Below are 27077 nucleotides of genomic sequence, written 5' to 3'. Positions count from 1 at the left end.
TAGAGTCAGCGCATAAGCTGGTCAGAGAAAACATACAAGGTGAAATGTTGCGCCAGAAAAGATACCATGACACAAAACTGTCACGGTCCTCCTTTAAACCCGGAGAAATGGTATATGTGTTCTTTTCCACAAGAAAGAGTGGATGTTCTCCTAAATTGACATCGTTTTGGAAAGGGCCTACCTTAATTGAAGAAAAATTGTCTGACGTCCTATATTAGGTTGCATGCGGAACAAAAGGGAAAAGCACTGTAATTCATTGCGATCGCATGCGGAAGTGTAAAGCGCAGACACTGTAACGGGAAAATGATGTTGATATATTAGAGTGAAAACAGTGAGGAATATGAAATTCCAGAAATGTTTGAAGTTCATAAAAATGAAGATTACACTGAAATCAGTGTAAACAAGAGCGATAGCGTTTTAGATAGACCAAAGCGCACTAAAGATGCACCTACATGGCATGATGATTATATTGTAGAGTATAAGTGTTAGGCTGTTTGATCTTGATATTATTGTTTTTAAGCAGAGACTTATCGTTTTTATTTGAGTTTCAGAAAATATTTGTGATGATTATTGATTGTTGTATTTTGTAGATCATGGCAAACACCAAAACCATAAAAAGAAAAGAAGGACATCTCTGCCCCATGCGTTCATTGCGGATTCAAAAAGAATCAGAGTGGGATAAGCACGTGGTTGAGTGTGAAAGAAAACGGAGACAAAAGCGGTTTGAGTGCAGTCATTGTAAATATGCAACCAACAAGAAGAGCGACATGGACAGGCACTGCCGGACGCGCCATGGCGGATACGCTAAAGCTGACAGCGAGAGTGACGAAGACTGGGAACAGTTGGATCCCGGGACTCTTTCGGATGTTGTGGGTGAAACAGCTTCTGCAACTTCTCCAGAGATGACACAGGGGAAACCAACGAGACCCGATCCCGTCCACACTCTAAAATCTAAGCTGTTGAACAAGCGCTCTATGATGCCAGTTGCACCAACTCCTTTCAACCATCCCATGACAACTGTGAAGGAGAATGTTCCATCGGTTCCTACTAGTATGCAGGATCGCTGCGTGCAGGCATCCTTCCCTTCCAATGGAGTAGACAAAAGTACTCAGACTCTTCCTTGTAAACAAGTAGAGCAAGCTTCCCAAAGCGACGGGTCAAGGATAAGGCGTCTTGATCGAATCAAGGAGTCTTACCAAAGAGATGGAAAGTCAATTGTGGAAATACATGAAGATGAACTTTGGTTTTAGTGATTAAAACGTTTCAGTGTTTGCAAAGAAGCGAGTCTTACATTCTGGAAAATCGTTCAATACGTTTGAATTATGTTTGTGCGTTGACAAATCATGTTTAGAATAATCAGGAAGACGTTTGTATTTTGTGTAATTATAAAGATTGCACATTTCCTATTTTGTTTTTGGTCAAATATAATGCCGCAGTGTGTATATAACCCGTTGTTTAATTCGATTAAAATGTAAATATGCAAGGGGCGCAACTCAAGTTGCTCGCTAGATAGCGCCACCACATCACCGAGTTTTCGTAATGAAATCCGCCAAGGGTTTATGGGGAACAGAGTGGACCGAAAATCCTTGGCTAGCGAAGATGTTTTTGTATAAACTATAAGTAAACCAAATCCCAGCATTATGCACATATCCGTTAATTGTACAATTGATATGCAAAAACAACTTCCTATTTTGAAAGCTGTAGGAGAAGTAATCCGTACAATGAGGGTACCCTACATGCAATATTTTGCCAAAAAATGACAAAGTTAAAAGCTGGGTTTTTAAAAAAAAAATTCACAAATCAAAATCCTAGAAAAACGCACACCTCTAGTGAAATTTACATTTATCTGCAAAAGAACAACTACCTATCTTGAAAACTGTTTGAGGAGATATTCGTACAATGAGAGTATCATGTATGCAATATTTGACCAAAAAATGACTAAGTTCAAAAGCTGGTATTTTTCAATAAATTATTAGAAAACGAAATCCTAGCAATATGCACATCTCTGATATATGTACAATTGATTTTCAAAAGAGCAACCAACTTCCTATCTTGTTAACTGTAGGAGGAGTTATCTGTAAAAAGGGGGTACACTATATGCACTTCATTGCGTGAAAATGACTAAGTTGAATAGTTGGTATTTTTTTCATAAGATATCAGAAATCTACATCCTTGAAATGTACTCATAAAATAATGCTATCATCAGGGTTATATTTGTAATTTTTGAATGACTGTTTGTACCAATTTTCACTTGCATTACTAAAGATATATTGTAAATTTCATGCATTTTAAACTTTTGAAAGGATTTTGGTATTTTTTTTTAAATGAAAGGTTGAAAATTATTTTTACAATTTGAGGTTCATTGATATTTAAGGGTTTTGTTTTTTTTTTTGCTTCGAAGAAATGACAGTTTTCTAAATTTTCCTATTGTAATTGCACCTGTATTTCGATATGGTCCCTAAAGAGAGCCACATGGTAGATGTAATTAAACTTCCCAAAATATTAAAGTTCCATATCTTAAAAAAAATAGTCAATGTCGTTTTTGTGATCTTTATGAACACCCCCCCCCCCCACCCCCCGAGAAACGGCCTCCTAAATGGCCCTTTGAGTAGACTCTTTTAATTTTTAAATATGACATAATTAAATACCTTAAATCCTGGTTTTAATTCACCGTTCAATATCATTTCTATTTCTTCTTGTCGAACATCATTATGTCGACCAATGCCTGGAATATCATAAAATTTAATGACTAATGGTTTGGTTGCGCCCTGTAGATGGAAAGGTACCACATGGATCTACAAAATCAATTTTATCTCAGTTATGCGCAATAGCAATATAAATTGAAACATTATTCATCTATTTATGATATGAGAATCTCAATGTTAAGGATTGATTCTTGTCATCACAAGTTGGTCATCAAATATGAACATGTCGTAAATCTCACATTGTAGGAATTTACAATAAGACTTAAAAATCTTTCAAATTTAACTATGTTTCACAAAAACAATTCCTTATTATGTCTCCCATTTCCAACGGGAGACATATTGTGTTTGTCGCTTTTCTTTTTAAGGTCTTGCGTCTTCAGCAGAAGACATTTCTGTTTTTTACTGTTTCTCATTTTTCTCTATACTATTTTTATCGTTCTTGGGAGTCACCCTTATTTTCTCAACCATTTCTCCGTCGATTTTGATATGTTTTAAAGGAATGATGTCCTAAAGGGGCATGGTAACGGTTTTGGTCAAATTTTATTTTCCCTTTGTGTTATTTTTAATGCTTTACGAATGCATTTTTAATGATTAATCGAAATTTGGGTGCCAGTCGTTGAGTTTAAAGCAAGGTAAAGGGCTCGCAATTCTTCTTCATATAAATAAGGTTCGTGCCCTGTTTTTGTGTACATTGGTTTAATATACCGGTACAAAACATTTTTCAAGCTGATCTTGTCTATCTTCTTATTCATTTTAAGCAGAAAAAAACAGAAGAAACATATCATAACGATTAACACATTCATTACAATGCTTTAGGAATGCCTTTCTAACGATCAAATGAAATTTGAGAGTCAGTCCCAAAGTTTAAGCAAGATACAGGACTCACAAATCTTTCTCATATAAAAAAAGACTCATGATCTGTTATTGTGTACATTAGTTTAATATACTGGTACAAAATCTTTTTCAAGCTTATTTGTTCATCTTCTCATTCATTTTAAGTATAACAAGAGTAGAATTCCTGGGTCCCCCGCCGGTCAAGCAGTATACTAGTATCGCGTCTATCGACCAATGCTGATTTTCGAACTTGACCAAAGTATTAGTGGTATAAACATTTGGTATAAATTTAATGAAAATCTGTCAAAATTTGTAGGCATGAGAGCGCTCACAAGGTCAATTTTTGGATAAAACGGAGTCTTTATTGCGGTCAAAGTCCCATAACTCCAACAAAAAGTATCGACCAATGCTGATTTTCGAACTTGACCAAAGTATTAGTGGTATAAACATTTGGTATAATTTTAATGAAAATGCGACAAAATTTGTTAGCATGAGAGCGCTTACAAGGTCAATTTTTGGATAAAACGGAGTCTTTATTGCGGTCAAAGTCCCATAACTCCAACAAAAAGTATCGACCAATGCTGATTTTCAAACTTGACCAAGGTAATAGTAGTATAAACATTTGGTATAAATTTAATGAAAATCCGTCAAAATTTGTAGGCATGAGAGCGCTTACGAGGTCAATTTTGGATAAAACAGTCATTATTGTGGTCAAAGTCTCATAACTCCAACAAAAAGTATCGACCAATGCTGATTTTCGAACTTGACCAAGGTAATAGTGGTATAAACATTTGGTATAAATTTAATGAAAATCCGTCAAAATTTGTAGGCATGAGAGCGCTTACAAAAAAAGTGTGACGGACGGACACACGGACGCACGGACGGACGCCCGGCATTTCTATGTCCCCGCACCGCGTTGCGGCGGAGGACAAAATGTCCTTAACGATTAACGTATCTATGTTAGGTCTAAAACTGGAGTGTTGACTTCAACATCGAAAATGTATACAAAAGCTTTGTTTACATAGCAAAGAATTGTAAGCTCTGTAACTAGCTAAAACTCACCGAATGACTCTCAAATTGTGGTTGCCTATTCGGAATGTCTAAATAAAGCGTTGTGAACATTAAAATCGGACACACTTTTTTTTTACCAAAATCGTGACCATGCCCTTATCAATGACTCTCTCTTTGCAACCAACTTTTTGTCGGAAAGTTTATATCCGCTTGCTAATTATCTTCCTTTTTCATACATATTGAAACATGATTTTGTCTTGTCTTTTCATGTAAAAATATGTTAGCAATAACTGATCAAACCAGCCTTTGATTTGATTTATAGAATTAGGGGTCGATTCTTTAGTCTGGAGGCCTAAGTCTTTTAAGTCTTCCTATTATAACTCTTTATTGAGTAATAATTTGTTACAAATTAATAAAGTTTCATTGTACAGCTTATTACCTATACATTACCTAAATTTATTAATATTAAGTTATATAAGTAAGGGTTTTAGGGGTCAACATTTCCAAAGTTGTATCACTAAAATCAAGAGAAGGAAAAAAGAATATTTTTAAAAGCGACGTGGAACACATGTTGCTTAGAATATAGTGTACTTAGTAAACAATATGCTAGCATAATATTTTTAATCTTGGCATCAGATAAGATTTATAAGGTCAGGTCTTAAAATTCAGTTGTTTAGAAATCTCTAGTACGTGTTGAACTAAAAATGTGCATATTTACGGGACCTTCCATCTAATGTCAAACAAAGGGACTGGGTCCTTAAACTACGGGCCAGTAGGGCTCTTTTTTTACTATAACACTTTACTGAGCAATTATTTGTTCAAGATTATAGGAGCAAAAATGTTCATTATATAGCTCTCTATCTATAATGATCCATAGAAAAAAAATGTTAAAGGGGTTTCAAGGGGCAGATGTCCAAAACTTTGATAAGATATATCTTAAAAAAAAAGAAATGTTTTGAACAGCATTTTAGAACAAAAGTTGCTCAAAATGCTGTACTTAACAATATTCTACATTAAAGTCGTTTGTTCATGGCCCTACCTAGTATTTAAAGGGCCGGCTCTATTTCACTTTTGTTCAGATATCCATAGAACCGTAAACAATTACTGAACACTGGTTGAACAAATTATGTTAATATATTCAAGACTTTCATTTGATATCGCGAAAAGTGGCTGATCCCTAAAATAAGGAGCCAGGAGGGCTCTAAAGCTTTTTATTATATATCTACTGCGCAAAAATTAACAATAATTATTAAAGCGAAAAAAAAAACGTTCTTTTCGTTGTTATCTATCTGAACAATATCATGCCGAGTTCAGATAGGAAATCTGTTTTAAATTTAAACAATACATTTCAAAGATATCGAGGTTTTTATCAATCGAGTTCTCGAAAAAAAAAAAGTCCGCGGTCTGTGTTAAGAAAATAATTTACAGTTCAAACTAAAGCTTACAAATTAAAGAAATTAATAGATCGCATTAAAACTAATTCGGCATATTTTATTGTTATTACGTTCATTAAATCGTTCGGATTTTTATTGATTCGTACCCAGGATGCAATACCATATTTACGTTCTTCTTACAGATAGTTAAAAGATGCTTAAAAGTAGCTTAAAGCTGACATGAATTCATAATTACGCATTATTTCCCTTTTATCTCCGACTACCGCCATATTAGTTGTCGATTTCTATTGTTCTGCTCATCGCTACACACCCCCTATATAAGGCCGAGAGCCCTCGTCTTGCTTCACCGCATTCATGAATTTCATGTACCCGAACACGTTACCTTGGACGAAAAGACTTGTAAAAACGCGTTTTGAACAAAAATAATATGACAACCACTTCACTGGCAAGATATATCAAATAAACGACAAAACAAGAGAGACTGAAATCCAGGCGCAGATCCTTCAAAAATTCCTCGATAATTGTAGACCGTTTCCCTGTGTATGTTATAACATCGCACATGCGCAAACTACACACTGTGGCAGATCGAGCAATCTCAATTATCGCATGGATTTTATAAACGCCGGGGAGTTTTTGTAGGAACGGATGGAAACGTTGTTACTTTCTTGGATTTACTATCATTTATCTACTGTGTTGGATGTAGTGTCGACTGGGTTTTCAAGAAGATGCAGACGTTATGCACTCTGAATGAACGACACACGTGTTCGATGTACATGCGAAGTAAGGCAGCACTGTCTGTGCAAAATAATACGGATACCTTGCACATCTTTTCAAAGAATAAATATATCTGTGTTTCATTGATTGTTGTTTTCTTTTTTCTTTATTACTTTATTTTATTACAATGTGTAGTACATGCATTTAGAAGTCCGTGCAACGTGAATGCCTCGATCGGAAAGCAACCGACCGTAACTTTCTCAACCGGTATATATACCCCAGTGGCAGGAGAGGAGCGATCGAAACTAATATGGCGATCAAATGCTTTTATGAATTCATGTCAGCTTTAATGACGATCTTTTAGCCACCTTTAAGCTATATGTGGTGCGTAAAGATGGCTTGAAGTTAACTTAAAGACTATCTTTAAGTGACCTTTAAGCCACCTTTTAAGGACAACGGTTAGGTCCGTAATGTCCAAACTTCTTTTTAGCCACCTTTTGGCAATTTAAAAAAAACCCTCTTATTTAAATATTGTGCTTAATTAACCTAGAAAATGTTTTTAATTACTTTAAAACAATTAATCAGCTGTGATTAATGAAAAAAATATTCAACCTATATGCGATGTAATTATTTTTTTAAAAAGCGTGGCCGTGCGTCGGGACAAAAATCAATCCTGTTGTGTATATCCTGTATATTCTGTGTTAGTTCCAGGGTTTTTCTGAGGTTTAACAAACAATAGATTTTAATTAGATGTACACAAAGATAGAAAAGCATGTCTATACACACAACGCAACATTTTAACAGGAGAAATTATACATGAACATGTACGGTAGATAAGTAAATAATATATATTCTGTCGCAAGTTTCAATGACTCCAAGACATTAAAGGTATTGAAAACGGTTTTTCTCAAAAAAAATAAAATGAAAAAAATCAAAACACCCAAGACTAGAATTAAACCAGGGGCCCGTCGATTGCTTGCATCACCTCCTCTCCACTGCATCACTGCACTCATGTCTGTCGGTTTTTATAAATCGTTGGCTATTGACTCAAAGTATTGTGTGTATTTTTTATGCTTTGCATTGGCAATTTTTCCCAAAAAATTTAATCAAAAAAAGAAATATATAAAAACTTTGCCGAAGAAGGCTGTGCTGCGTTTTGCAAAAGAACTTGCGACCAAATTAATGAGTGCTAATATATCACAAACTAATCAATGTTTTATTCTCATGGCTGTAGAATATTATTTTGGACATCAGAGTTGTTGTATAAATAGAGTTTGTTTAAGTTTTGTTCTTTATTTATCATTTCATGTGTTTAAAAATATTTATGACTTTGTCGTAATTTCTTTTATAAAACGCAGCCCAGGTCTCTACTCCTTACTATATGAACAGGTGTCCATACATGTAAATAGAAGTCATTTTAATATAACCAGGAAAATACCCCCTATCTATAACTAGCGAGAAAGGCTTCACCCATAATCGGTATCCTCTACTGACAAGGCAGCCTTATGTTTATCTTAATTTCACATGTATACTGATGACACTGCCTGCATGCGTGATTTATTCATACATGTGATATGTACCGGTGCTATGCAGAATGTAGCGTTATAATATTTTTTATCTCATTCACATCATAATGATCATTCCACCTTCGAATATTTACACCATATTTGATAACGTCACTTCCTGATAACTTCGTCACGAATACGGTGCTTGTGGATATATAAATGCGTTGAACACACGGGCACGGATCAAACACAAACAAAATGGGAATACATGCACGTACTTGTCTAAACACACGTTGGAAAAAATAATTATTTCTACATAACCCAACCTTCAGAGTACAATTATATACTATACAATGAAATATGTCCTTTCTGCGAATGAGTGAGGTAATGAATGAAGTGATGAATTCAGCGGGGTTGTTTGGACCCCCTCCCCCAACATACATGTATTTCACTATTTTTTTAACAAGAGGTTCATGGCTTATACATATACATTATGCAAAATAAAATTTTTAAAATCTCGTTGAATGTGCAGGATCAGACATTTTAAGTATTCCGTTTCCAACGGAAGACCCTATAGTTTTCGAACTGTTTCTTATTAAAATCTTCCGTTTCCAACGGAAGACCTTATATTTTTCGTAATGTTTCTTTGTATTTTAATTTTTTTTTCCAAAAATTTTGTGCAGGCGATTTCTCGAAAATTATTCGACCGATTTCCACTATTTTTTCACAGATGATTAGACTTGATATGAACTTTAATACATTTTTAATAATTTTTTGTCGTCACTTCCGGTACCAATTTATCAGCCATTTTGTTCATTTTTACGACCTATTTTGTGCACACTAAAACTCTGACACTATCATAGACATGAATATGAAATGTTCAGGATAGGTAGACCATCGTATGAAGTTGAGTCTATTGTTTTTGTTTTACGCCAGTGGCGCCATTCTTAGGAGATTACTTGGGCTCAAAAATTGGGTACGAATTTTTATCCCCATTTTTTGTCCCTAAGATTTCTCAGAGATGGCTCGATAGATTTTCTTGAAATTTGCAGGAGTGATAGAACAAAATTACATCCTTAGGAATGTATTTCATCTTTTCCAAAGTTCATTTCCTGTCGTCCGTTTCCTGTCCTGCGACAAAAAGCTTGTGACATTGAGGTCTCAATAATGATCAAGACTTGGGCATTCAATCTTTGTAGGATTATTGATCTACGCGGGGGTTTTAAGGAAGCATATGGGCAATTTAGCGTCTTATTTTGACTGTTATATTCAAAATCGTGAAATTAGATAATTTTTTTTAATAAGAACAAAAACTTAGTATTATTCTTTAAAATGGATGTCAGTGCAATAAAATCGGGTAATACATAACTGCCACATTGGTGCATTATCACGTGACAACTATAAATAGCTTACGTATATTCCTTAACACAAGAGGCCCATGGGGCCACATCGCTCACCTTAGCAACAATGGGCGTTCAAAAGATATTGTGCCATATGGTCCATCGGTAGAATTACCAAAAATAAATATTGTAAAGTATTCGAATTTAACACTTATTTTTGCATACACGTAATCTTTGACATTGAACCTTCATGAAATACTATTTTTTACCAGAATAAGAAAATCCTACGCAAGATATAAAACTAAACATTTGGTAGGGGTACACTGTTAAGTTGTTAACTTCCAATTCCCTATATTTTCGTTCTGCCCCCTACCCCTCCTCTTTGTAAAGCGATCAAAATATATGAGAGCATATAGGTACATTTTTTGCATCAACTACTTACTAATAATTGAATTAAAAAAAATATATATATAATAGTTATTGTTTTTTATTTAAAAAATCCTACATGTATAGATGTGAAGAAGAAAATTGTACCTCAATGTGCTCATTTTCTCAAATTTAAAACATTCAAACATTTAATTGTCTTTTCCATTATAATTAAATGACTGTTATTTACTTTGCGTACAAACCAGGATAATTTTCCGCTGTGATATTTTCTTAGGAATAGCGATAATTATACTTTCTCCCCGCAACAGAAATGTGTCAGAGCTATGGAAACTGTTTTAAAGATGTCGTTTTTATTTACTCGTGTCTGAAAAACTATCAAAATTGATGTAGATTTCACATTATTAATTGTATAAAGAGGGGGCCCCAGAGAGTAGGTATATACAGAATATCATTCGTTTCTTTTGTTTGTACAATGTACAAGTAATTAACATACTCTAATTCATATAGAAATTCTAATGTTCAACCAAAATTTCAGCGTCAATCGTAGAATTATGAGCAAGATGCAGAGCTCACAGTTCGCCTAGGTTTGAGTCATATTTTGTTCACATGAGTTTATTACATTCAGCTTAAGATTTCTAACTTGGTATTTCCTATTCAGCATTTAAAACGGAAAAAAAGAATGGCCTAAGATTTTCAATTCTTTTATTCACTCAAGACCATTTCACTGGTATTTGAGGTTCAAAATCAGTTTATACCAATGAACACAAGCACAATCAAGGATCACATGTACAGTAGGAGTAATAACTAGAGCAGAGCTCGTGGCAAAGCCACGAGTAGGTCTTCCGTTGTTGCTGTGGGTTGAAAATATATGTGATATGGTGTCAAACGATTGTAATGACTAAACTTTCAGTTCTGCTTTTGTTATAAAAACGTGTTGTGATTGAAAGCCTGTATATAAAACATGTTTTGAAAAAGAAAGGAAGAAAATGTTTTAGGAAAACTATTTGTCGAACACAGTTTGTGTAATCGTTTCAAAAATTCTTTAAAAAATGAGATGTTAAATGGCGAGTTAAATTTTCAAAGGGTAGCAAGCATTGTTATAAACAGTATGTACTCATGATTCATGTTAAGAATTGTATTTTTTTCTAAATCGAACACGCCTACAAAACACGTAACCTTTTCTCTAAGATAACTTATTTATTTAAATCTTTCTAAATTTTGGAAGACTATGTGCAAGTTTAGAATTGTTACGTGCTGACAAAATTTAGTAATTAGTCAAAATTGATGGCATCTCTGAACTTTTCTATAGGGAAATGTGTGTCGTCTGATATTTTTTAATGATACGAGTAGACTTGGACATTCAAAATAAAATATAATCAGCATAAAAAGACAAGAGGGAGAATTTATGCAAAAGCGAGCATCTAAATTTTACACCAGATGGTGCTGTTTCATAGAGACACCGCTATGTAACGTGAATCAAATAACCTTATTTACAGAAATGAATATTACCCCTCTCGACGATGTAATAATATGCAAAATCTTTATTTTTATGTCAGTGGGTTGATTTATAAAATTGAAAAAAAAACTTCAATTGCGCTTGCGTAAATTGGAATTCTGGGAAGGAATTAGACAGTCCGTGTTAGAGAAATTCGAAGAAGTTATGAAACTGGTCAGTTTCTAGATCAAACTGCGCATTGATGTATTAAAATACTATCATGTGTATCGTCTGTAGCCACGGTCCGGAATCCGTATGTGCAGTCATACATTGTATGTATATCGATACAGCTTTACCTCCTCACCTACAGCCATACAAATGAGGGTGCAACCTTAATATACACATGCATAGTATTATAGTTCTGGAAACTATTTATCTTGTATTTTAATATATTGGGTATTCATTGTTCACCTAAAATTAGTATTCCACTGGCTGTAGCTAACCTTGTAAGTAAATTTAGTTGCATTACAACCTCATAATACACAACTTCAAGTAAAAGGTTGTAACATTTTCTCCTCAACGTGTCAAAGTTTGACTTCCAACTTTCAATTATAGTATATTATAAATTATTCTGTTCATAACTATAGAAGTTAAGCGTGGTCAACAGGTTAATTTATTAGCCACATTCTCAGGTTACGAGTTTACATCTCTAATGTGAAGATGATTGACTTCGAATAATAGTCTTATTGTTAATAAAAGCACCTTCCAACTGTTACTCAATTACATATGTTCTGAGTTGTGTGCGCTTAAGCGACACAAAATTTTCGGTTGCACGTGGCGATTGAATTAACACAGACTGACCGAAAAAACAAACGGCTGGGAAAGTGAAACACTTTGAGGAGAAAATGTTACACAAAAGAAGAAGTCACCAAAAATGATTTTCAACAGATCTGGATATCTTTTGGCCAATTCAAAAACTAGAACTGTCCTAATGGGACTAATACCCCCGCTAGGCTAATTTCAAATGGGACAAATAATTGAATTGAATAATAATTAAGGTTTGGAACACATACAAAAAAAAAATTCTAGAATTGTAAAAAAAAAAAAAAAAAAAGTTAACAAAGAAAAATTAAAATCAAAATTGTCAGAATTTCACTGTAAAAACATATCTATAACAGTAATACATTTACAAATGTATGTATTTGATGATATATTTTTTTAATTTAATTGATTTAAGGAAAAACCAACAAAATGACAATAACCCCTCCCTTTGCAGTGAATAGAAATACCGGTAGCCAAGCAATGCTCTTCTGTTGATAAAACTTTCAATATCTTTCTAATAAGATTCTTGACAGATGCAATTAGTTGTTTCAAATTTTCCTCACTTTCTCCTATGGCACAATTGAACTCCATATCAGAAAATTGATCCCATAGGACTATGATTTTCTTTGATGAGTTTGTTAAATTTAATAAACTCCCAAAACATTACCATAATTACCATACTATGTAAAAATATGTAAAAAAGAAAATTTAATATTACAAACAATTTTAAAATTGCCAAAACACTACAATCATATCAGTAATTTTGAATTTCATTTAAATTAATGCCCAATAGGGTCACTTCATCAAATTACTTGACAAATAAATTTCAACAACCTCTAAAAATAGTTTAACTTCTTTATAAATAATTATATTATTTATTTCCTTATAATGATAGACCTTTTGGTTTACATGAAACAGTTTTAAAATAGCCCCAAAACCATCACCCATTTTACAGATTATCAATTTCCCCTAAACACATGCTCCATCTGAGCCATGGCTCAGATAATGGCTCCCTTGGGACGAATGAATTCAGCCACACTTGTCTTTGATGTTCTCATTAGCTCCTAAGAATTTATCATTGACAAACAAAAACTTTGCATTGTCAGTTGATAGAATACTTATAAAAAATAATTTTTTTTTATTAATTAAGACATAAAGACAAAAAACTCCATCTTGATGTATTTATATAAATATATTTTAGAGTGTTTTCTATTAATTAATTAATAAAATCAGTAAGGATTACCTCCCTTACTTTTCAACATGAGTGTACAATATATAGAATAAGGAAAATGAAAACTGTCATAAAATCATTAAATCTTGTCTGATCTTAAAAAAAATTGCAGGTGCACATCTTCAGATGGTGTTCAACATATGTACAAATTTTCAAACTGTTCCATGCAGTAATAAAAAATTCTATAGGGGGGACAAAGTTGCGTCTACAGACAGACGGACAGACAGACAGACGGACAGGGTGAAACCAATATACCCCCCTAAACTTCGTTTGCGGGGGTATAAAAAATCCAGCGCGAGCACTTGTCAGCGGGGCGGGAGAAAGGGGGGGGACCGCAGCGATGAGTTCGCTTCCACAATCAAACGAACAACTTTGTATTAGAAAAACTACAGAGTGTTTAATATGTGACCGATAGAATCTAATCTTAAGTTGTTTAAAACTCATGTGAATATTCTTTCAAATAATCATCAAATGCCTCAATTCAGGACAATTCAGGACATTCTTTTATTGTGCTAGCACCAACCGCAAACATGTAACATGGAACTTTCATTATAATTTGAGTTGATTTTTAAACTACCTTGTACGCTATCGTATATTTAAATCAACGCTTTATCAGCTGTAAAAGTAAAAAAAAATTATCTTTTCATCTTAAACCTAAATAATAGTGGAAAACATAATAAATATAGTTCTGTCCGTGCAAAATATGAAACATGAACGCGTGATAAGGTACATGTAGAAGAACACGAGCCGACTGCGGATCACTTGTCCACTCGCGCTATATCTCCTCGGCCATCATCCCGATCATCATTTATTATTGGGGGGGGGGGGTTAAATTTTTTAAGATATACAGACCAACCATTAATTTATGTCTGTTTCCGATTTGGAGTAATATCGTTCATTAATATTCATTTTCACTCAAATGCTTAATTAAATAAATACAAGATGGACAAACTTTTATAACATAAAATTAAAGTAGTTCTTGTATTTACGACTATATAAACTCAAAAACGTTCATATTAATCTAAGTGTGCGCGTCGCGGTGTGCGAATCTTGTGTATCAGATAACCGCTTACCGCTAGGTAGCGCAGCCGTGGCTGCTCTCCTCGGCCGTGGACGAAGGATTGATTACGTTAAGGTACAGCACACAGACACGCGAGGCTCAGAACCCAGGACGATTTGAAAAGTTTGCAGTATAAAGACCATATTCTATCAAATAGAAGTTATTTTAAACTAAAAATCCCCAATTGATCTATGTCTGATATTGCTTTAGATTGAGAATGACATTGCTCTTATTAATTAACTGAACAATTTCTTAACTGACACTGAATCGTTTAGTCGATAAACTTTTAGGTGTAATTAAAACTAAAACAATTCTTGAGTTCGCGGCTAAATAAACTCGTATATGAGAGACGCAACTCTCGTGTATTAGATAACCGCTGACCGCTAGGTAGCCCGGCCGCGACCATAGTGACCGCTTTTCTCGGCCGCGGGCCAGGGAGAGTTTCGTTATCTTGGCCAAATTGTCGCGAGTACTGGTCAACACGTATTACTTTTTCCCTCACATTATGTAATACCCGAACACAAAAACAGTTTTATGAGATCAATTAAGTCACAAACAACATTTTTTGCAGCGACGCCCATATCGAAATATTTACCGTTTTAGAGTTATGAAGCAAAGACTTTTAAGGGTTCTAGATCCCTCATTTTATGGTATCAAATGAAAGCTCTTAATATTCTGCACAACTTTTGTTGTATATGTGTCTAGAAAAAATTTACAACTTAAAAGTTATTGAGCAAAGATATAAGCAAAATTTAACATTTTTTGAAACATAAATTTCGATGTAATATTTTAAGAAGTATACGTGGGAAAATCAAACATTTAAAACTAGGAGGACAACGTTCAAGATGTCTACATTAAAGATTTCTAAATTAAAACTACTTGCTACGGATCAACTCGGAGCCTTTGCAGGTACACGAGACCAATTAAAAAATATTCAAAGGGGAATAACTCAAAACCAGAAGTAGCGATTTCACAATTTTTGTGCTGTAGTAAGCTATTGTCATTTCCAATAAACCCTGAAAATTTGAATAAAATCTAATGACAAACAAGCGAGATATTACAGTTTAAAGAAACGTCTAGAAGAAAAAGAAGAATAACTAGATTCGATCTCGTTGCGAGCAACGAGTGGGTCTTCCGTTCGATTTTTGAATAGATTAGATCAACCTTATCAATTCAAAGATAAAACCGTAGATCTAAGCGAAAAAAAGTAAAAAAAAAATTGCGGCACTCCGGGCTTGAACCCGGGTCGCCTGGGCCATGTCCACGACTATAACGACTGAGCTACTCGGACTCCGCTTCAGACCTTTGACGCTTAATTTCTCGAGAATGCCTTGATCGACTTTAAAACAAATTACATATTCTGAATCAGGGAAAGGGTCACTATCATCTAATTTGAAAAAATATATAAAAACAAAAAGTTGAAAATTTTCATTTTTTAAATTTGCTTCCGGTGACGACCGGAAGTGACGGCGGACATTCTCTTGACCGTGGTACACCAGCAAAACGATAGATCTATCATCTCTAAAAATTTCAGCCCTCTATCTTCACTCGTTTTTCAGAAACCTGACAACAAAATTGACTTTTAAAAATCGTAAAACGACGGTAACTTCCGGCCGGAAGTAAATTTTCAAAAACTGTCCCGGTGGTATAAAATTCAGATAACGAGGCATCATCACTGAAAATTTGAAGAAAATCGCATAAGCCATATCCGAGAAATCGCCTGCACAAAATTTGTAAGAAAAAAAAAAAAGAATAAAAATAATAACTAGAGCAAAGCTCGTTGCAAAGCAACGAGTGGGTCTTCCGTTAATGTCAGAAGTAAAGCTGGAAGTTCCTGTAAGAAGCAGAGCTCTTAAACCAATAACAAGAGTAATAAAAATAAAAAGATGAAAAAAATCGAATTATTCCTGGTACGACTTAACAAAATCCGAATGATTTTAAGTACGACTTAACAAAAACCTTTTTTGATTTTAGGAACGACTTAACAAAAAAAATCCGAATGTGTTTAAGTACGACTTAACAATTAATTTTGGTACGAGTTAACTTTACGATAAACATTATGCTATTTTTTAAACCAAGGACGCGGAATCAAAATTTCCGGAAAAATCAATTTTTAAACCCCGATATCTCTGTAACGCATCGTCCGATTTTAAAACGGTTTTCAGTGTTAGATTCAGCTTAATAAGCTCTACAAAACACATATTCATTTTTGATTTGATCAGAAAATTCATTTTTTCGAAAAATTTGTTTCACTTCCGGTTTCGACGGGAAGTGACAGATTTTCATTTCGAGCCTTATTACAGAGGTAAATCGACCAAATTATAACCATTGAAAATTTCAAGCCTCTAGCTTAAAGCGTTTTTGAGAAAAGTCCGGGACAAAATGACTTTTTGAAATTTTTAAAAATGACGTCACGTCAAAACGGAGGTGATGTTCTCTTTAAAACTTTTACATTTTTGAGGGACGCCAACTTGCAAAAATCTCTGAACATTTCATCAAAATCGGTTTAAAACCTTTTGAGTTATGAAGCAAAAAAGAAGTCAGAAGAAAAGAAAAAGAATAATAACTAGAGCAAAGCTCGTTGCAAAGCAACGAGTGGGTCTTCCGTTAATGTCGGATGTAAAGCTGGAAGTTCCTGTAAGAAGCAGAGCTCTTAAACCATTAACAAGAATAACTAAAATAAAAAGATGAAAAAATCGAATTATTCCTGGTACGACTTAACAAAATCCGAATGATTTTAAGTACGACTTAACAAACACCTTTCCGATTTCAAGAACAACTTAACAAAAAAAATCCGAATTGTTCAAGTACGACTTAACAATTATTTTTGGTACGAGTTAATTTTACTTTGAACAATACGCTATTTTTTAAACCAAGGACACGGACACAAAATTTCCGGAAAAATCAATTTTTAAACTCCGATATCTCTTTAATGAATCGTCCGATTTTAAAACGGCTTTCAGTGTTAGATTCAGGTTGATAAGCTTTATAAAACACATATTCGTTTTTGATTTGAGCAGAAAATTCATTTTTTCGAAAAATTTGTTTCATTTCCGGTTTCGACCGGAAGTGACAGATTTTCATTTCGAGCCTTATTACAGAGGTAAATTGACCAAATCATAACCATTGAAAATTTCAAGCCTCTATCTTAAAGCGTTTTTGAGAAAAGTCCGGGACAAAATGACTTTTTGAAATTTTTAAAAATGACGTCACGTCAAAACGGAGGTGACGTTCTCTTCAAAATTTTAGCATTCTTAAGGGACGCCAACTTGCAAAAATCTCTGAAAATTTCATCAAAATCGGTTAAAAACCTTTTGAGTTATGAAGCAAAAAAGGAGTCAGAAGAAAAGAAAAAGAATAATAATAATAACTAGAGCAAAGCTCGTTGCAAAGCAACGAGTGGGTTTTCCGCTAATGTCGAAAGCAACGCTAGAAGTACGTCTAAGAAGCAGAGTTCTTAATCTAGTAACAAAGAAACCTAAGTACAAAAAGATAAAAAAAATCGAATGATTCTTGGTACAACTTAACATGATCCGAATGTTTTTAAGTACGACTTAACCAAAAACCCTTAAACATTTCAAGAACGACTTAACAAAAAACAAGAGGCCCATGGGCCACATCGCTCACCTGAGGAACAATAGGTATGATAAAGTCAGCTACATGGAGTCATAAAACAAACAATCTGGACAATGTACAATAATCATGTAGATCCTGTATAAATAAAATCCATTTTTCCCCCTTGGAACTCGGATAGCCCTGATTGCTGCCAATATTTACAAGAGCAGACTTTAATCACCGCTCCTGCACATATATAGGGACTCAAAGTTACGCAGGCAGGGATGACCGCACACCTACGCAACTCAACAGATACCAACGTTTACGCAAGCAGGGATGACTGCACACTTGCACCAACAGCTCAACCTAACGCAAGCAGGGAGTGCCGCACACTTGCGCTAGAAAGGCCTGAACACCAGCATGGATGACCATACATTAGTGCTCCGCCGCTACCACCACCAATACAAGCAGATATGACTGCACACTTGTATTAATGCGAGACAGGGCAGGAATGACCGCACACTTTGTATCAAAGATTAGAAAACACGTAGATTAGATAGAGCAAGGATGTTCACACACTCAATCTATCCATACCTGTTCAAGTTTAACCCCAAACAGTCGCTCATCGAAATGCAATAGACACTGTCCCTATATATGTGCCAACCTAAAATAATTCATAGTATCTAAAAATTGGAAATCAAAAATAAACAAAATAATCTGGCCTTACCCAAAACTTCTTATGCAGAACAACTTATATACATTGAATATTTATTATTGTATAAAAATAATCATCACAATAATTGGTTAACAGTGGATGCATTAATTAAAATAATCAAGAATCAATAAATCAAGGGCAATAACTCAATACAGTAATACAAAAAGATTCTAATGAAAAAATAGCTGCCTGCTTCAATTCTATAGTCATATCACATGTTGAGTATTGCAGTTCTCAAAAAGATCCTTTACAATTGTTTATATATGGGATATTTAGCTACATCAAACTCTGAACAATCTTGTGAGGCCGAAAAATTGTCCTGGAGCCAAAGTTTTAACAATGATAAAGAATCATCTTGCTGATTAGTTTCTGAGAAGAAGATTTTTAAAGATTTACTTTATATATTCCTATGTAAAACTTTAACACCCCCCCCCCCCATGTGGCCTCACACTACCCCCAGGGATCATGATTTTCACAACTTTGAATCTACACTACCTGAGGATACTTCCACACAAGTTTCAACTTTCCTGGCTGATTAGTTTCTGAGAAGAAGATTTTTAAAGATTTACTCTATATATTCCTATGTAAAACTTCGACCCCCCATTGTGCCCCACCCTACCCCCAGGGATCATGATTTTCACAACTTTGAATCTACACTACCTGAGGATGCTTCAACAACAGTTTCACCTTTCCTAGCTGATTAGTTTCTGAGAAGAAGATTTTCAAAGATTTACTCTATATATTTCTATGTAAAATTTTAACACCCCCCCCCCCTCGATGTGGCCTCACCCTACCCCCAGGGATCATGATTTTCACAACTTTGAATCTACACTACCTGAGGATGCTTCCACACAAGTTTCAGCTTTCCTGGCTGTTTAGTTTCTGAGCAGATGATTTTTAAAGATTTACTCTATATATTCCTATGTAAAACTTCGACCCCCCCCCCCCATTGTGGCCCCACCCTACCCCGGGGGTCATGAATTTCACAACTTTGAATCTACACTACCTGAGAATGCTTCCACACAAGTTTCAGCTTTCCTGGCTGTTTAGTTTCTGAGAAGAAGATTTTTAAAGATTTACTCTATATATTCCTATGTAAAACTTCGACCCCCCATTGTGGCCCCACCCTACCCCTGGGGGTCATGAATTTCACAACTTTGAATCTACACTACCTGAGGATGCTTCCACACAAGTTTCAGCTTTCCTGGCTTTCTGGTTCTTGAGAAGAAGATTTTTGAAAATTTCTCGAAATTTTTCATTAATTTCTAATCATCTCCCCTTGAAAACGGGTATGGCCCTTAATTTTCACAACTTTGAATCCCCTTTGCCTAAGGATGATTTGTGCCAAGTTTGGTTGAAATTGGCCTAGTAGTTCTTGAGAAGATGTTGAAAATGTGAAAAGTTTACGGACGGACGGACGGACGGACGGACAGACAGACGACAGACAAAATGTGATCAGAATAGCTCACTTGAGCTTTCAGCTCAGGTGAGCTAAAAACAATGTGTTTAAGTACGACTTAACAAATTTGACTTCATTTTAGGTACAAGTTTACTTTACTTTGAACTAACATCTTTTTTCTTAACCCAGAATGCAAAATTAAAATTTATGTAAAAAATCAATTTTGTTTAAAACATAATTCTGAGCAACTTTTCCTCTTCACTGCTTTTCAAAAGGTTGACCTTTCGTACTGTGTGCTCGTTGCGTCATTAATTGTCAGAAACTTATCGATGTTAAGTTTACTTTACTGTACTTCTGTGAATATTTTCTATGTAAAATTACTATGAACCAGACAACATTGAAATGGTGAACATTTCAAAGGGCCCCGCTTATGTTATTTCAGAGAATTCTGCTTTGACCTTGACCTATAACTTGAAATTTTTCCAGCTGGCATAGAACTTTTAATTCAATTTCATTCCCCCTAACATACATGCATTTTTGTTCAATCTGACCAAGATTAAGCATATTTGGAAAATAATCTACTATTTAAAACTAATTTTAAAAAGATCTGCTATGACCTTCACATTGACAGACTTGGTTCAAGGTCACTGCACACCATTAACCAATAAACTCTGTAAAGGTAAAATATTAGCCAAATAGGGGCTAAAAGGAGAGTATATCTATGCTCTTAAAATATGGATTTTTGTGTGATCTGATATGACCTTGACTCTTCATCTACAAATATCATTCGAGGTCATTGCATATATTTTGAACAAAGGCATCATGTGGGTAAAGTATGAGGCTGAATGGAGCAAAGGGAGAGAAGATATACTCCGGACAAGGATTTTTAAAAATATAATTCTGATATGACCTTCACAGTTTCTTTTCACTGAAAATAGGTTCAAGGTCACTACACACCCTTTCACCCCTTACTCAAAAGCTCTGCTTATGTGAAGTCTGAGCAAAATAGGGGTTAGTAGAAAATATATATGCTCTAAAAAAAGGATTTTTGCATGATCCGATATGATCTTCACCCGTTACCTAGAAATTTCATGCAAGATCACTGCACATCGTTTAACCATAGAGACACACTGTGAGTATTAGCCAGATTGGACCAAAGGGAAAAAAGATATGCCCCAGACAAGGATTTTATATATATAATTCTGCTATGACCTTAACCTTATACCTAAAAACATGGTTCAAGGTCACTGCACATCCTTCAACCAAAGGAACCCTGTGGATGAGGTATGAGCCAGATTGGGCCAAGGGGAGAGAAGCTATGCTCCTGTCAAGCCATCTCGGATGGACAGACCGACAAATTGATCACTAGAAGGTGCCCGCATAAACATGCCTTTTTATCTAAAATAGTATCCATGCTATCTGCCCATGGTGAATAGTCATCAAAACCATTCATTAGCAGAATTTGATTTCCCTCCTTTTTAAGGTGGTATGGGACATCTGTCGATATTAATGTGGATTAAAGTACTATATAATTGAAAACTTTTCACCGGTTTAGAATTTTCAAATTTTACAATATTTAACCAAAAAATAGCTTTTAAAAATATTTGAAAAGGTAAAAATTGTAAAAACCCAAGCGGGATTCGAACTCATGACTTACAGGTTCCTAGTAAACCCTCTAACCCACTGTGCTAAGGAGTTAGGTGACCATTTTTGAGAAGAAACTACATGTACTTATATAATTACACTTTATTTTATTGTTTATTTCGATAAACAATACGTCACAACATGGAAGTGTCCCATATCACCTTAAACTCGGAACACCTCTGACCTAATAAGATCGCCGCATTAAATACAAAGTTTGATTTAACTCTAATTTGTTTATCATCAAGAAATTCTGCATCGCTGACAAATAAAGTTTTCTTCTGTATAATGAAATACCAATTAACTGACTATTCGGACAATAGCAAGTTTCTTGTCCCATTCCACAGCTACTATTTCCCTTGGCTTTGCCTCATTAAATATTTGCTGTCTTGGGGGACAATAAACTTGCTATTGTCCTCATACCCAGTAAATACTAAATAGGCATATAATATCCCATCCACCTACATTTCATGTTATATAACCTCCCGTTTGTAACCTTCAATTTCACTGTAAAGTCAACATATCTGTCATAGCCGCAAGTTTCACAATTTATTTCTGCTTCTCATGTACTTAAAATTAGGGGCCTTAATATTGCTTACCAATTCCAACAAGAGACATCCCTCTAACTATTGGTAATCATTAAAATTCATTTCATGAATCTACGCAACAATGATAAACCTTCAAGTACAGTCACTCTCAATTTTACAAAAATATTGACGGTACTTTATCCGAGACTGTTCCTTGTATCTTTAACTTAGTACACTAACATTTTTATGAAAAGACGGTTTGTCTTAGAATAAGAAAGCTAATGCAATTCTGAGAAAAAGAATACCACATATTGCCAATTCCATTGAGGTTTAATAAAAATATGGCCATTTAAGTGAACCCACCATTTCCAATTTCCTTTAGTAAACACAGATTTACAGGGTTCTCCATAGTAAAACATCTTTATCTGACCTTTTAGAGGTCAACTTTTGTTCAACCACCTTTAAAAAGAAACCTTATTCAATACAACATATGCCTACATGATATAATCATGATAAAAGCTTCACATCACTTAGAAATACCCTTACATGTATACCCCCCACCCCCCAATCTTTTGATTTTCATAAAAAGTCATGGTTTGAAATGTTTTACCTAATTTTATGAAACATGTGGCAATTTCCTTGAGTCATTTCTCACACATATTTGAAAACAATCATCAATGATTCTAAAATGTGATCTTTATTTGTTTATTGTATGATTTGTACCATTTTAATTAACAAATAGACAGCTGTCCTGCTTGTGATTTCTTGTTTTCATGAAAAAAGTAAGCTAACAATCATATTTAGTGAATATCTAATCTATTCTGATTTCTAGTCTTCTTCTAACCATGCTAAAACAGTAAGTTACAACCTACAAGTTAGACATCTGCCTTAAATTAGAATTAAATTCAAACACACCCAGGTAGCTGGAGACAGAGTTGATTTCAATGAAAAATGTTCAAATTTGACATGTTTTTCTACTTTTTTATGCATATATACCTTAGAAAGATAGAAATAGGTTGTTTCTTGTTCATTTCAAAAGTAATTATCATAGCAGATGTTATTTCAAAGTCAAATGTACATTTACATATCCTACATGTAATCTTAATGCAGACAATTAAATAGGGGGGGGGGGGGGGTTTCAATTATGTAAACACATCTAAATATCTTTATGAAATAAAAAATAAAGGAAACATAATTGTATACTTTTATTGAAAAACAAATTTTCACAGCAATTATGAATTTCTTTAAACAGCCTTAATTTTGTTTTCATAATTTCTTATCAAACACAAACCACAACATGGCATGATGCTTTCTTCAAGTTCCATTATTGTTCATGCATTATCGGATTTAATTTGAATTACCAGTAAATAGTCTGTAGAACACAAGGAATATGCATGTGGATAGAGGTGACAGGTTAATCTCAGGAGCTGACCCACAAGAATCAACAGGTACCGGTAAAAGCCATGTGGTAACAAGAGTCTGTTTTGAGCTGAAATAAATAAAAAAAATAATTAGCTGTGTTTACATACATGTACTAGTAATAGCTGTGTTTACATTAACATATGCATAGTATTTCTGTAAAAAATACACTGACCATGCAGTGTAATAAGTATGACATATCCCAATACATGACAAAACATTTAGGCAGTACAAGATCAAAAATTTGCATATCAAGTCATAATATAATATTAAAAAATTTTCATAGGTATAAACACTTATCAAATTGAGAAAGAGAGAGAGTTTGAGAGAGAGAGAGTTTATTACCATACTTGTAGTGCAACAGTCAATATTTCAATTCGTAAATTACAAACGAATATTACCCACCGAACAGCGTCAAAGTACATGTACTGGTATTAGCTTCTGGTATACCATTTTTTATCAATTCTACTGTGTATTTTTTGTTTGCAAATAAATTTAGCGAGGGTTTTTGTTTACTTACTTATAAATTACATGTTTTAAAAACAATACTACGTGTAATAAGCATAAAACATGTATGAGTAAACTTAATGAAGAATTTTTAATAGATTATTTTTCAAAGAATGTGGTACATTACATGTATGTCAATCTTTATAAAACTAGCGTATATTTCGTGCGCCATAAATTGCAAGTTTTTTGTAAATATCATTTACTTGCATGATAGGTATATATGGTCTAACCAAAATTTTCTTCATAAAGCTACAGCTGTATGTACCACATATATTTTTTGTCACAAGTATACATTTTAAAAAAACATACCCAAATTCCAACAGTTTAAATAAACTCAACTCATTCTCTGATAAGTTCATTGTGTTTTGTGCGTGCATATCTTATTTGTCTGCTGCAACAGCAGCCAATCAGCGGTAAGCTGAATCCACAAAAAGAAAGTTTGTGTTTTAGGAGCGGGTAAATTGTTTATGCGACACTGTCAAGAAAACCACACCAAATAATAACAAGAAACATAAATATTCACTTAAATGTATTCTGTTGTAAAGTAAAGGTTTTTAACACTTATTGCATCTTGCAAAACATGTGATGACCTTAATCATCTGTCATATATCTGATATACATGTATATGTAAAAGATGGGAGAAATAACGACGGAACAAAGTGGGATTCGAACCTGGCCCTCTGAATCTCTAGTCAAGTGCTCTACCAACTGAGCTACATGTATCTGGCACCGGTATTCAAACCAGTCTGACCGTCACATTCCTCCCCCTTAAATGATCTTCACCCTCGAAGATCATCCCTGGCAGGATCGAGTTAACCTGTTAGTTCCAGGGGTTGGTCACAACACCAATATTGTAACAGGATGGGAGAAATAATGAAGGGATTTGAACCTGGGCCCCCTGAATCTCCAGTCAGGTGCTCTACCAACTGAGCTATCTGGCACTGGTATTCAAACCGGTCTGATCGTCACATATATAAAGAATTATTTTAAACAATGTTGTTCAATTAAAAATAACACTCGCAACCTTCAGTTTTTGTCTGTAATTAATCAATATTGGCGTGCCATCAGTTCTCGCCGAGTACCATTTCTCACCAGTGCATTGTTACGACATTTTATCAACACATAAAATTATAAACGAAAATATGATGTAACAGTGCACCAGCGAGAAATGGTCCTCGGCGAGAACTGCTCGCACGCCAGTACTGCCAGTAGTCAGATTAAAAAAAGAGAATAAAAAATAACATTTAAAACTTTAACAAGGACAATTTAAGTACACATCATAACTGCTAAACAAGAAAAATTATGTGAACTGGTAGAATGGTAGGCATAGTTCTAACTTGTAACCTACATGTACAAGTACATGTACCGGGTACCCGTTGGTCTGCTATACCTCTTTAATGATACAATGATCGGCATCATAAAGATATTAAAGTCATGTTTTAACTCTGAAGTCTGAAGTATACAATTTTATTTACTTGAAGTTATGTCTACAGGGTATTCATGACTACATTTGGAGTCCTCTGCACAAGAATATATGATATGTTTCTAATTAGACCCTGCTTTGAATTTTGAGTTGAAAATTCACAATCTGTTATTTTTTTAAATAGATAAATTCAGTTACCCTTTCCAGTCCCCCATGAACCTCGAGCGAGTCTAAACACCCATGAAACATGTAAAAATTACACGTTAGTAAACAAACACCCACACCATAACAAAAACATCTAACAGTGTGCACGTACTTACATGTACATCTATACTATATACTAAATTTTAACCAGTTAACAAGAAACTTTAAAAGAAGTAAAAGCCTCACCTTCTTCAGTAACATCCACATAAATCACACACTTTAATGTCCATCTTTTCTCCTTTATCAGTTTATTACTCGTAGCTTATCAACGGCTGATCGTCGACAGAAGTGTGGCTGTCAGAATTTCCTCGTAAACGATTCACACGAGAAAAATATCCTCCTTAAACAAATATGTAGTATTGTTCCCTGTGCATGTTCATATGTTTCACAGCAAATTGAAAATGCATGTGTACACCGAAAGAATACACAACTTCTCTTCTGCATTACGGCTCTCTCTTTTCTACAATGCCGTTCGTTACTGTTTACATTCGGCGCGCGCGCGCGGGGGTCACAAACAGGGGCGCCCCGACAAATAGTTGCACATAGAACGTTTAAATAATGTGTGTTCATTGAATTCATAAATGATATAGATGAAAATAATGAAATTGAATCACAACAATTTATCTAAGACGCAACACAACGTAATGCAGTAAATGCCTGGGCCTTAATGTGGCATTTGTTCGCTTGTGTGTCTATGTAGACATATTAACTCGTTCATGTACGATTCTCACATATTTGTTTTATGAAAATTAAAAAAAATATAGGACAGAACTTGTTTAATTTGATACCAAATGACATTATTTAATATATTAACAATAACTAAATTAATTTTTTTTCATAAAATGATAACGATTTTTGCTATCAGAAAAATACGTGTATGAGCTGCTGACCCCTAATTATAGGGGCCAGCCCTTTTTTCTTAATTTTAAATGAAAGCTCTCGTTATTCTAAACAACTTTTGTTCTATATGTATTAACAAAATATTTTTAGTTTAAAGGTTATAATACAAAAAGCAACAAAATTTCAGCCCCGAAAAAAATCTTAAACTTTGGCGACAAATAGCTCAAAAACTAACAAAGAAATTACCAAAATTTTCATGCCAGCAAAATTATAAAATGTTACCGACAATTTCGCCAAATTTCATGCATCTATCATCTGTAGTTCCCGAGATCAACTCTGGACAAAAGACCCCCCAATTTTCAATTAAAGGGCAATAACTCATAACCGGAAGTAAATTTTAAAAATTTGA

The 27077-nt window shown here is 34.3% G+C and overlaps 1 long non-coding RNA gene across 1 annotated transcript; it reads right to left on the bottom strand.

Moving 5' to 3' along the window:
• Window positions 1–23467: 23467 nt before the first annotated feature.
• Window positions 23468–26549, bottom strand: LOC136274242 (uncharacterized). Its single transcript, XR_010712537.1, has 2 exons — window positions 26015–26549; window positions 23468–23764 (listed from the first exon to the last, which is right to left on the bottom strand). It is a non-coding gene; the product is annotated as an uncharacterized lncRNA (long non-coding RNA).
• Between the last annotated feature and the right edge of the window lie 528 nt (window positions 26550–27077).

This window comes from Magallana gigas, chromosome 1 (genome assembly GCF_963853765.1).
Source record: "Magallana gigas chromosome 1, xbMagGiga1.1, whole genome shotgun sequence".
NCBI lineage: Eukaryota > Metazoa > Mollusca > Bivalvia > Ostreida > Ostreidae > Magallana > Magallana gigas.
Note: the sequence above shows the minus strand (reverse complement) of the source record. Positions and strands in the feature narration are given on the sequence as shown.